Below are 9200 nucleotides of genomic sequence, written 5' to 3'. Positions count from 1 at the left end.
CCTAAATAGGTACATAAAAGGTGTAACTATGCAATATCCTACTTTGGGCATGATTCTACACTGGCTAGCTATTTTAAGGAGCACTGCCTCCAAACGACCAAATTAGGTCGTTCCGGTCTGGACCAAATCTGAACGAATCATATAAACGTCTAGTGTCTTTAACTCTATTGTACTGAACTATACTCTACTTTGCTGTCCAAACCTGTGAACCCAATTGTGTTTTGTGACTACTATGATTATCCATTGTAGCCAATTACAATTACGTTACCGATTTTTTTACGTTACCGATTTTTTTTTTTTTTCTCCAGAAATTATGTTACTGATTTGGGTCATTTCGAGTTTTAAACTCTTTTCTGATATCAATTTTCTTTGAATCATCAAAACATAAAAATGTATTAATAGTTCTACCTTTTACTTGTTATTTCTGTGAACTGTCATTATCCTCCTCATGAGGGAGAGAATTTAGACAATATCTTCAAGATATGTGGGTTTCAGGTAACAGAATTACAAGACAAGGCAATGTTTCTTACGGAAGGGCGAGAAGTTGATCCTAATCTAAATAGAAGTGTTAATATTAGTTGGCGTCTTTACTTCCTTATTGTGTTCTGATGCATTTCTGATACCGTAAGACTTGTTTTTACCGAAGACCCCCTTTACCATCTGTTTGACGAGTAATCTTTACTTATTTCACATTTTTAGGATGAACATTTTTTTAAATGTGTATATGGCTTAATTTCTCAAATACAGAACACTTTTTATTTGACATCTAATTTGACATGAACTATGAACTTCACATGTTGGTGCTCATGGGTCCTTTTACATAGAAATGACCTGGTGCTCATGGGTCCTTTTACGTGGAAATGACCTGGTGCTCATGAGTCCTTTTACATGGAAATGACCTGGTGCTCATGGGTCCTTTTACATAGAAATGACCTGGTGCTCATGGGTCCTTTTACATAGAAATGACCTGGTGCTCATGGGTCCTTTTACATAGAAATGACCTGGTGCTCATGGGTCCTTTTACATAGAAATGACCTGGTGCTCATGGGTCCTTTTACATAGAAATGACCTGGTGCTCATGGGTCCTTTTACATAGAAATGACCTGGTGCTCATGGGTCCTTTTACATAGAAATGACCTGGTGCTCATGGGTCCTTTTACATAGAAATGACCTGGTGCTCATGGGTCCTTTTACATAGAAATGACCTGGTGCTCATGGGTCCTTTTACATAGAAATGACCTGGTGCTCATGGGTCCTTTTACATAGAAATGACCTGGTGCTCATGGGTCCTTTTACATAGAAATGACCTGGTGCTCATGGGTCCTTTTACATGGAAATGACCTGGTGCTCATGGGTCCTTTTACATAGAAATGACCTGGTGCTCATGGGTCCTTTTACAGAGAAATGACCTGGTGTCATGGGTCCTTTTACATAGAAATGACCTGGTGCTCATGGGTCCTTTTACATAGAAATGACCTGGTGCTCATGGGTCCTTTTACATAGAAATGACCTGGTGCTCATGGGTCCTTTTACATAGAAATGACCTGGTGCTCATGGGTCCTTTTACATAGAAATTACCTGGTGCTCATGGGTCCTTTTACATAGAAATGACCTGGTGCTCATGGGTCCTTTTACATAGAAATGACCTGGTGCTCATGGGTCCTTTTACATAGAAATGACCTGGTGCTCATGGGTCCTTTTACATAGAAATGACCTGGTGCTCATGGGTCCTTTTACATAGAAATGACCTGGTGCTCATGGGTCCTTTTACAGAGAAATGACCTGGTGCTCATGGGTCCTTTTACAGAGAAATGACCTGGTGCTCATGGGTCCTTTTACAGAGAAATGACCTGGTGCTCATGGGTCCTTTTACAGAGAAATGACCTGGTGCTCATGGGTCCTTTTACAGAGAAATGACCTGGTGCTCATGGGTCCTTTTACAGAGAAATGACCTGGTGCTCATGGGTCCTTTTACAGAGAAATGACCTGGTGCTCATGGGTCCTTTTACAGAGAAATGACCTGGTGCTCATGGGTCCTTTTACAGAGAAATGACCTGGTGCTCATGGGTCCTTTTACATAGAAATGACCTGGTGCTCATGGGTCCTTTTACAGAGAAATGACCTGGTGTTCATGGGTCTGAATAAAATATTGATGGATTGCAGAAGGACGATATTTCGCAATTGGTGTGAAAGGCATCAAACATCACATGCTCGTATTTTCTGAATTATTAGGACAAAAAATGGACTTGGTGAGAAAAAAGCCTTAACACCTTAATCTGTTCATATTCCCACAGGAGAGATCTCCAACCCAGGTTCAGACAGTGAGCCCAGTTCCACAGCATCAGGAAACCATAAACAACACAGACGGAGGAACTCAAGACAGAAACATCACCACTGCATGGACTGCTTCACTAGTTTCTATGATCCAGAGGAGTTGAGAAGACACACTTGTAGACCCCACCCCTGCTCAGATTGCAGAGGCAGTTTTATTTGTCCAACTCACCTCAAATCAAAACCGACAAAAAAAAGAAAGACACACCCATGTGGTCAATGTGGAAAGAGTTTTCAGACCCCAAGCAAACTAAACATACACCAGCGAACTCACACAGGGGAGAAACCTTTCCATTGCTCTGTTTGTGGGAAGAGTTTCTCTCTTTCACAGAACTTAAATAGACACCAAATAACTCACACAGGAAAGAAGCCTTTCCTCTGCTCTCAGTGTGGGAAGAGTTTCAGTCATTCATCAACTCTGAAGACACACCAGCTAATTCACACAGGAGAGAAGCATCATCACTGCTCTCAGTGTGGGAAGGGTTTCAGTCGGGCAGGAGACCTAACGAGACACCAGTTCACTCACACAGGAAATAAACTTTTCCACTGCTCTCAGTGTGGGAATGGTTTCAGTCGAGTAGCAGCCCTGAAGGTACACCAGCAAACTCACACCGGAGAGAAGCCTTACCACTGCTCTGTTTGCGGGATGAGCTTTTCCCTTTTACAGACCCTAAACAGACACCAGCTTACACACACAAGGGAGAAGCCTAATCACTGCTCTGAGTATGGGAAAGGTTTCGATCACTCATCAAATCTAACGACATATCTGTTAAAGTGAGTTCTGCTGCTTTTGTAATGGGAATAGGACCCCCCCCAAAAAAAAAAAAAAAAAATAGGACAGGGGTTCTGGCATTAATGTCCACACAACTTGTCTCTGGTCATCTGGATCACTGCTCAGCGGTTACCTAACCTATTGTTTTACCACTTCAACCCTGGGTAACATCTTCTAAACCTTGAGTATCATGTAATAAACACTGAATGTTAATAAATGATGGTAATCATGGGTATAATAGGTAGATATTTGTGGAGGTGAAGGAAGAATGGGTGACAACCTTTTAACTTGGGTGTCATGTTATAAACACTGTAGCTATATTATGAAATAAAAATGATAGTGGCGAAAGTAGAGGATTCAAAGTCATGTGTTTGAGTATTGTATATTGAAATAATGCCTGTGGGTCACGTTGACATTATGGGGTATTGTGTGTAGATTGATGAGGAAAATAAATAAATAGTTAAATTCATTTTAGAATAAGGCTGTAACAAAATGTGGAAAAAGTCCAGGGATATGAATACTTTCTGAATGCACTGTAAGGTGGTATTTGGGCTTCATTTTTCAAGATTTTATTTTTAATCACACCATTTTTATAAAAGTTATGCAGTCGACCATAATGCAACACACTTTGAAAGGCGGTGACCCAAGGATGACTTTACAAAAGTGATCCGCTTGATCTTGCCCAGTGACTGGAGTCAGGAACGTGTGCATGTGCGTGCAATTTGAATGCATGGGAATGGAGCTGCTGCATATGGCGATCAGCAACTCATACCCTGGCGCCTCTCCTGAGGTTCTGATGCAGTTTTAGCACTTTTTTTTTTTTTTGCATGAAACCTCCCAAAATCGCTGAGATAAAACATTAGAAAACAAAAAATATTGAAAATCTGTGTGTGTATCCTATCTAATCATCCATCTCAGTCAAAAGTTTTAGAACGCCTACTCATTCCTGGGGTTTTCTTGATTTTTTTAAACTATTTTCTACATTGTAGAATAATAGCAAAGACATCAACACAATGAAATAACACATGGAATCATGTAGTAACCAAAATAAGTGTTAAAATGAATTTTTTTTAAAGAATTTGTTCTTAATAACTGACTTGCCTAGTTAAATAAATTAACAAATCAAAATATATTTTATATTTGAGATTCTTCAAAGTAGACACTCTTTGCCTTGATGATAGCTTTGCACACTCTTGGTTCTTTCAACCAGCTTCATGAGCTAGTCAAAGGTCAGTCCATCTGTAAAATTTCAAAAACTTTGAAAGTTTCTTAAAGTGCAGTCGCAAAAACCAAACTGGCACTCATGACCCAACGCACCTCCAGGCTGTGTAAGGGCTATTTGACCAAGAAGGAGCGTTATGGAGTGCTGCATCAGATGACCTGGCCACCACAATCACCCGACCTCAACCCAATTGAGATGGTTTGGGGTGAGTTGGACCGCAGAGTGAAGGAAAAGCAGGCAACAAGTGCTCAGCAAATGTGGGAACTCCAAGATTGTTGGAAAAGCATTCCTCTTGTAGCTGATTGAGAGAATGCTAAGAGTGTGCAAGCTGTCATCAAGGCAACGGGTGGCTACTTTACAGAATCTAAAATATATTTGGATTTAGTTAACATGTTTGGGTTACTTCCTGAATCCATATGTTATTTCATATATTATATAGTCTTCACGATTATGTACAAACGTTTGACCGTACTGTGTGTAATATATTTATTTAAAACAGGTTTTTATTTTCATAACAACTATTTTTATTAGATTATCACAGGGTCCAATTTACTGGGCATCAATAGTTTGTTGTGAACATTTTGCCCCTTTCAGGACTCAACAAAAAAAGGCTAACTTCTGTTTTTAGCAGCACTGATTGAGGCTTTCCAGCCAATTGTGTCAAAAATGTATTCATTACTGGAGGCTCTGATCAAAACAGGCTAACTTGCTTAGCTTAGCGTTTTTTTGTCGCCGACGGAAAACCAATACCAAACCAATCAGGTGGTTGTGAGAAAAGGAAGCTTTGGATGTCATTGATGACGTGATGCTGATTAAGTGTGATACCGTTGAGCTATAAAAGAACTGGAGACGGCGTCTAAAAATTGCTGACCGTTGTTTTCAACTTAAATTTAATCACGTTCACATCCGCTGTTTTGTGGAGACAGACATCTTCCTAGACCCGGTTTGCAGAGCCGATAGCACATGCATACTGGAGCCCAGCTGAAGCAGCGATGACGTGATCCAGAAGCACGGCAGACATTGGATGAATATTAGATGTTAATATCTTCGGGTGTGAGTGATGGGGGAAAAAAATCTAATAATCGGGGGTTCTCCGTAGTCTTTTCCAGCATGATCATTACACAGGTGCACCTTGTGCTGATGACAATTAAAGGCCACTAAAATGTGCAGTTACCTCACAACAGCACAGATGTCTCAAGTTTTTAGGATAGCGTGCAATTGACATATTTTGATTTGTTAATTTATTTAACTAGGCAAGTCAGTTATTAAGAACAAATTCTTTTTTTTTTAAATCAAATTACCCGACCCCGGGCAAACATGGATGACGCTGGGCCAAAATGTGCTCCTCTCTATGGTACTCCCAATCAAACTTTGACATGCTGACTGCAGGAATGTCCATCAGAGCTGTTGCCAGAGGAGGCCCCTTCCAACGTCGTTTTAGTGAATTTGACAGTACGTCCATCCGCCCTCAAAACCGCAGACCATGTGTAATCACACCAGTCCAGGACCTCCACATCCGGCATCTTCACCTGTGGCATGGTCTGAGACCAGCCACCCTGACAGCTGATGAAACTTTGGGTTAGAAATAGTCTTAGGGAAGCTCATAGGCTTGTCGTCTTCACCAGGGTCTTGACCTGAACTGCAATTCGGTGTCATACAAACTTCAGTGGGAAAATGCTCACCTTCGATGGCCACTGGCACGCTGAAGAAGTGTGATCTTCATGGATGAATCCCGGTTTCAACTGTACCGGGCAGATAGATGGCAGACAGCATGTATGGCGTCATGTGGGTGAGTGGTTTGCTGATGTCAACGTTGTGAACGGAGTGCCCCATGGTGGCGTTATGGTATGGGCAGACATAAGCTACAGACAACATAGCCATCGCTAAAATGCAATTGTGTATTTGAATGCACAGAGATCCCGTGGCCCATTGTCATGCCATTCATTCGTCGCCATCACCTCATGTTTAAGCATGATAATGCACGAGCCCATGTCACAAGGATCTGTACAACATTTCCTGGAAGCTGAAAATGTCCCAGTTCTTCCATAGCCTGCATACTCACCAGCCATGTCACTCATCTAATTGATATAAAGAATGAATAGGCTACATTTATCACTCAAACAAAGTGTTATAAGTGAGTGCACCAAAAACCTATTTCCAGGGTGTATATGCATCCTCTTCTCAGTGCCGCCTCTTGCAACACCACGGGTAGGAGAAGGGTATCTGCGAAAGTAATGCTTGGACGCCAGGAGTGCTCATATTGTTGCTACTTTATAGCGAGCTAACATGTTACTGAACCATGACGCGAGCATATTGACATGCATATGTTATTAAAAGACAGCAACGTATTCACCCCAAAAAAAATGTTTATAGGCAAATCATTCGTTAGCTAACTTAACTAGATATCACATTAATTGTGCAAAAGTATAGCTAACATTAATTAGCTAAGCGCTAGCCAGTTAACGTTAGCTATCTAGATAGTCCGTCAGTAGCGCTGACAGATTGAAACTGAGATCAATATGTGTTTTTTTTTTTCTCTATCCCATCTAGGCATCAATTATCTAACACTATTTTAAAGTTTATTAGGAAGTTAGACACTCACCGGACAACTTCGGTAGGAAGCCAGCTAGATAGTTTGGTTTCCATTTTCCAACGGATTCTTCTTCTCCCCCTGACTGGTCGTCAACGGTTACTGGTCCTGGAACTCACGTGTTCACCAGAAATGGCTTCTGGTAAACTATTTGCCACTAGTTGCAATAAATATTATTGTTGCCAAAGGTTTGCTGCAGATTGTCCACCAGTGGCAAACATTTGCAAACTTCTGGCACACTATTTAGTTTGCACGAAGATTGCCGACACAAATACATTTTTTGTAAGCGTGACTGGCTTGTTACCAAACAAACATGCAGTGCATATTTTTGCTTGCCACATCAACGTTTATTGGAGGTTCCTGAAAGAGATCCTGTAGGGAAATTGAGTCAGCATGTAGTGCTTCCACTGACAGTTGGTTGGCCTATTTATAGACAACAGTACTCAAGAAGGGCTTCCCCTGGATCGTGTGTGTGGTCTTTAGGAAACAGACAGTGGATCACGTGTGTGTGTGTGTGTGTGTGTGTGTGTGTGTGTGTGTGTGTGTGTGTGTGTGTGTGTGTGTAAAAGGAAACCAAATGAAACATCTTTAAATATGTTTACATGACATATAAATCCAATGTATTTTATAAAGCCTTTTTACATCAGCTGTTGTCTCAAAGTGCTATACGTTACCAGCCTAAAGCCCCAAAGACCAAACCATGTAGATGTAGAAGCACAGTGGCGAGGAAAAATAAAAATCAATAAAATATAAATGTCACATGCGCCGAATACAACAGACTTTACCATGAAATGCTTACTTTCTCAACAATGCAGAGTTAAAAAGAAACGATGAGCAAATAAATAAATACTAATAAATAAAATAGTAACACAATAAAATAGTAAAGAGGCTCTATACAAGGAGTAACGGTACCGAGTCAATGTGCAGGGGTACGAGATAGTTGAGGTAATTGAGGTGCTGTGTACATGTAGGTAGGGGTAAAAGTGACTAGGCAATCAGGATAGATAATAAACACAGTAGCAGCAGTATGTGTGTGAAAAAAAAAAAAATATATATATATATATACTTTTCAAAAAGGGGTTCAATGCAAATAGTTTGAATCTCCATTTGATGAACTGTTCAGCAGTCTTATGGCTTCAGGTTAGAAGCTGTTCAGGAGCCTTTTGGTCCCAGACTTGGGGCTGGAGTCGTTGACACAGCCTGTTATAGAGGTCTTGGATGGCAAGGAGCTCAGCCCCAGTGATGTACTGGACCGTATGCACTACACTCTGTAGCGCCTTGCGGTCGAATACCAAGTAGTTTCCATACCAAGCGGTGATGCTCTCAATGGTGTCGCTGTAGAACTTTGAGAGGATCTGAGGGCCCATGCCAAATCTTTTCAGCCTCCTGTGTTGGTGTGTTCGAACCATGAAAGGTCCTTAGTCATGTGGACACCGAGGATCTTGAAGGTCTCGACCCACTCCGTTACAGCCATGTTGATTTGAATGGTGCTTGGCCCCCATTTCCTGTAGTCCGCGATCAGCTCCTTGGTGTCACTGACTTTAAGGGGGAGGTTGTTGTCCTGGCACCACACTGCCAGGTCTCTGACCTTCTCCTTGTAGGCTGTCTCATTGTCATCTGTGATCAGGCCTAACACTGTTGTGTTGTCGGCAAACTTAATGAGGGAGTTGGGAGTCGTGCCCAGTCACGCAGTTGTGGGTGAACAGGGAGTACAGGATGGGACTAAGCACGCACCCCTGATGGGCCCACGTGTTGAGGGTCAGTGTGGCGAATGTGTAGTTTCCTACCGGGAGGCCCGTCAGGAAGTCCACGCAGTGTTCCAAAATGTATACTTGTGTTCTATTTATAGCGTAAAAAGGGTTTCGGAAGTCATCTGTCACTTTTCAAGTGGGATTCCAAACAAAGGAACGCGAAAAGGCAAGTGTGTACTAAGTTTATCAGAAGTTCTATAAGCATACTTGGGAGAGCTGGAAAACAAAGCACGCACGGGAGCATACTTTTTCGTTCCCTTTGATGGGGAAGCTATCCCACAATACCTTCAGACACAGTGAACATTTTTTTTTAAACTTCGATATCAATGGGAGACTGAAAACCGTTTTGGGGAAAAATATTCCTGAGGAATAAGCAATAACTTTATAAGTATTACGTTTATTTATTCACCAAATTACATTTTCATATGAATTTTGTATTCAAATGTTAAGTCATTGCTGTTTATCAACCCCGCTAGCCAAGCGAAGTTATCTTGTCAGATGCGATGGCTAGCTAGCTAGCTGGCAGGCAATCTC

At 41.5% G+C, this 9200-nt stretch overlaps 1 protein-coding gene and 2 long non-coding RNA genes across 3 annotated transcripts in view; 1 reads left to right on the top strand and 2 right to left on the bottom strand.

The window, feature by feature from the left end:
- Nucleotides 1-9200, top strand: part of LOC118383727 (myosin heavy chain, fast skeletal muscle-like) — a 144971-nt gene that overhangs the window by 40027 nt on the left and 95744 nt on the right. The gene's annotated exons all lie outside the window — the stretch shown is intronic.
- LOC127932590 (uncharacterized) lies at nucleotides 902-1793 on the bottom strand. Its single transcript, XR_008146133.1, has 3 exons — nucleotides 1579-1793; nucleotides 1443-1544; nucleotides 902-1307 (listed from the first exon to the last, which is right to left on the bottom strand). It is a non-coding gene; the product is annotated as an uncharacterized LOC127932590 (long non-coding RNA).
- LOC127932588 (uncharacterized) lies at nucleotides 3300-7354 on the bottom strand. Its single transcript, XR_008146124.1, has 3 exons — nucleotides 6928-7354; nucleotides 6008-6067; nucleotides 3300-5888 (listed from the first exon to the last, which is right to left on the bottom strand). It is a non-coding gene; the product is annotated as an uncharacterized LOC127932588 (long non-coding RNA).

Source organism: Oncorhynchus keta, chromosome 10, assembly GCF_023373465.1.
Source record: "Oncorhynchus keta strain PuntledgeMale-10-30-2019 chromosome 10, Oket_V2, whole genome shotgun sequence".
Classification (NCBI taxonomy): Eukaryota; Metazoa; Chordata; class Actinopteri; order Salmoniformes; family Salmonidae; genus Oncorhynchus; species Oncorhynchus keta.
This window is presented reverse-complemented; position numbering and strand designations above follow the sequence as displayed.